We start from the raw sequence: 3,985 nt of genomic DNA, 5'->3' as shown, positions 1-3,985 counted from the left end.
GCCTGGTGTCCTGGCTGGATTGGAGCTCCAGACCCTTCTGTCTGTACACAGATCTAAGCTTGCCAGTGAAAACAGAACTATGTGAGGCTTCTCCACCCATGTCCTGCCATCCCATTCTTTGTCCTTTTGTCCCACAGGGGACTTAATAACAAGTGACTTCACCTCAAGGGAACAAAATTGTCTTAAGGTCTTGGGAGAGAGATGTCATCTCAGAGAATTCACAAAGAGAGGCCAGGCTGTAATGAAAGTTGTTCTGGACCTAAGTGACATGAACACCTCTTGGGATTGCTCTCCCCCATGCCTCTCACAAACATCTGGTAAACTCTATTGGTTCTTTTGAGTGTAATCTAATGTGTTAAGATGGTTGCTCTTGATATGATCACTGTAGTCTCAGGGTATTGTTTGGGCATTTAGTCAGAAGAAGTTTCCACAAACTGGGCTAGAGATCTCCTTTAGGGCATTTGGGAAGACTCAGTGAGGACGTGGCTGATGGGACCATGAATATGCCTCTGATCAAAAGGGAATTGGATTCGTAGGAACTAAGCAGCAGGGGCATGTTCTCCAAGGCTACATGGCTGGGTTCCCTCCCAGCCCACTCCTCCTCTGCCCTTCCACCCCAAGACCCAGTGCCCAGATCCTCTGACTCCCAGTGTCAGGAATCCTTCTGTGAGGACAGATTCTGCACCACAGGTAGATGTAAATGACTGATAGAATGCCAACTAGTTTCTCCCAAAAAGTTGTACACCTTTGCAGAGTTTAAACCATGAATCAAAAACCTAAATCAATAATCAGCAGACCTAAGGCTTCTGGGAGGTAGGGGGAAAGGGAATTGGTGGAGATCGGCACTTTGCAGGTGATAGAGATGCCAAGGTCAACACGGATTCTGTCTGTAGAGAATGCTACAGGTTTGTTATTTTGGGTTTTGCTTTCTAGATTTAGTATCCTCCACAGTGAGTCACTGCCCTTCCAAGAAAAGCCATTCATTCTCTATCCAATTTTGTGTTTGGATTGTGATGCTGCATGCCCTGGTCCCATTACAGACGGAGCAGCACTGCAGTAAGCTGGCAGTGTCCTTACATGACCCCACTCCACTATGTAGACCCTGGTGGCTCTACAGCATACAGGCTGTATTAGGGCCAGTTCTCCTGGTGATATAAGGACACTGCTACCGTTTAATCATCTCCCCTAAACTATGGCCCTTCAGGAGGCTGCTCATCTATGGGACTCTGGAAGGCAGCCTCCCTAGGGATGGGTGGCCTCACGATAGCCTCTCCTGGACTGTGTCTATCTCCCAGATGAAAGGGGCCAGACGAGCAGGAGGAAGCTTCTGCCCCATACGAGGAGTGGAGTTGGGACTAGGCTTAAAGTTCCTTGAAATCACTCCTTCAAGGGAACATGGACTAGAGTCTGGAGGGCCCTGGAAGGTTCATTGGGGAAGTCTGCTTTAGCCCCCCGTCTTCTACCCTAGTGATCGACTGCCTTCTCCTATTAGTCCTCCTGTCCCAGTGCCAGTGGAAGTCACTGTCATCCTCTCTATCAGTGGTTTTCAAACCTTGGTGTGTATCAGGGTCAGAGAGCCTTAAAACAGCTGGGTCCTACCCCTGGTTTGTGGTGTAGTAGCTCTTCAGTGGATCCCAAGTTTTTGCGTTTCTCATTTATTCTCAGATGATGCTCTGGTCCAGGGACACACCTTGAGGACCTCTGCTCTACAGTGTCCTGTGGCCCCTTAGCAGGTCCTACAAAGCCAGGCCCTTCTTCCCTCCTCAGCTCTGACTTCAGGCCACAGGGGAACTCCCTCACATCAGGCTTTTCCTGCATTTGGAAATTGGCACATACCAGCCCCTGTACCTGGGTTACTTTCCAGGTATTCATGCTTAAGAATTCATCCTGCTGTTCATACTTAACTTCCTTTGGCCTAGTTTTGCTGAATCTCAGCCGTCAGCCATGTGCTATCCACCTGATGGGCAGGGTGACTGGCTTTCATCCATAGGTGACCAGGGTAGGGTTGGGGCATTGCCTGCTTCCCTAGAGCTCTCCTCCTCTCTTGCCTTGGCAATGTGTGTCAGGGCTCCTAGAATCACATCTACCATCTAACTTAGGGTGGAGAACTGCCAAAGTAAGTTACTCACATCCCCCAACGCCAAACTTCTGTCTGCACCAGTCCCAACTTCTCTCAGACAGCCTCCAGGACTGCAAAGGAAGCATGCCAACAGCTCATGAGACCAGGAGACTCTCCTGGGCAGGGCTGTGCCTCATCCATTCACCATTCCCCTGTTTCTGGCACAGGGCCTGGCACACCACGGGTGCTCAACAAGGATTTGCTGAATTACACTGAACATAGCTGCAAACATAGAATCCCATCTGTTCACTAATGGCATCCAGGGAATGTCTGATTGCTTTCTGGGGTGCTGGTGGAGGTAACTTCTTGTGTCTTTTTGTGTCTTCCTGGTAGAGAGTCAAGTTTGACATCTAGTCCATAGCTCTTGTAAAGCCAACTCTCCTTTGTAGTTGGTGCCAAAAGGAAAACTAGAGCAGGACCTATAAAGTAGGTACAGAATAAATTTATAAAGTAAATAAAGGCAGGGGAATGAAGGTGCTGGAGTAGACTTCAAAACTTTCACTGCTCATTTCCTTTGCCTAGAGTTGGGCAGTGGAAAGTGATTACATGAAAATTAAATTGTGCCAAGGGCTTTGGCTTGTCAGCCTCAATAAAAGTCTGATGCAGATAGAGGATCTTGCACTGTCCGTAGCCCTCCAAAGTATTTTGCAGGGGCTTTGGAGATGCCCCAAAGGCCTGAAAATGATTGTATCTAAAAATCATGTACTTTTCACTTGTAAATTGTTTCAAAGAATTAAACTCACTCCCTCACTTTCTTCTAAAACTGATTTGGTTAATTTCAATGAGAGTATGGTTAAAAAGTCCTCTTTTCTTTCTCTTGCTAATATTGAATCATAAAGCCAAGTAGACTGCTAATTTTGAAATGTGCTGGGTAGGGCTTTCTACTGATTATGTTGCTATTGATTCAAACAGTCAACAGTCTTTAGGATCATTTTTAGAGCAATGGCATGAGCAGAGCTGAAATGGAAATCAGCCTGAGATAATGAACACTCCTGCTTAGAAATCATTATGGGCTGAGTCCTGTGGGGAAAGTGCAGCACCTGGGAGTTGGCCCTGAGCTGTAGGGGTTTAGGGCTCAGTGGTCAGTTAGTTCCTGGACCCAGTGCATGGGGTTCTCAATGAATGATGAATTCATTGTCTGTGTTTGAGTCAATTTGACCAGTATGAGGTGTTTTTTTGTTGTCATTTCCTTGCTGGGACATGGACATTTAAAACAACTTAATTAAGGGCTGTGGAGTTGTTTGTTGTTCATTTTTGAGGCAAAGGTCTCTGGGTAGTTGAAGGAAGGGTCTAATATAGCAATTTACTTTTCCTTGGCAAATGGAGGGCTGCTTTCCATGAACGTATGGTAGAAGTGAGCAAACTATAGCCTACAGGCCAGATCTGGCAGGCTGCTGGGTTTTGTATGGCCCATGGGCTCAGAAGAGTTTTTCAATTTTTAAGTGGTTGAAAGTAAAAATCAAAAAAGGGTAATAAAATTTCATGATATATAAAAATATGAATTCAAGTTGTCTGCTTTCTTAGTATTCATAAATAATTTTTTTGGAATGTAGCCATATCCATTGGTTTATGTATTGTCTGTGGCTTATTTCATGCGACAGTGGAAGAGTTGAATACTTGCAACAGTGACCATATGGCCTTGCAAAGCACAAAATATTTACTATCTGGCTGTTTACAGATAAAGTGTGCCAACATCTGCTGTATGTACAGGCATGGAGGACATTGCTTCCCACCAGGAGCCCTCTCCCTGGAGGGTCCATGTCCACAAGGTTCAGCTCTTGCTACCTGCAGAGATGTGTGGTTTAAACTCTGCCTGATAGGGTGGTTGAGAACATTCAAGAAAGTGGTAATGAAATGAGATTCCAA

This window comes from Crocuta crocuta, unplaced genomic scaffold (genome assembly GCF_008692635.1).
Source record: "Crocuta crocuta isolate KB4526 unplaced genomic scaffold, BGI_CrCroc_1.0 scaffold337, whole genome shotgun sequence".
Lineage (NCBI taxonomy): Eukaryota > Metazoa > Chordata > Mammalia > Carnivora > Hyaenidae > Crocuta > Crocuta crocuta.
Note: the sequence above shows the minus strand (reverse complement) of the source record.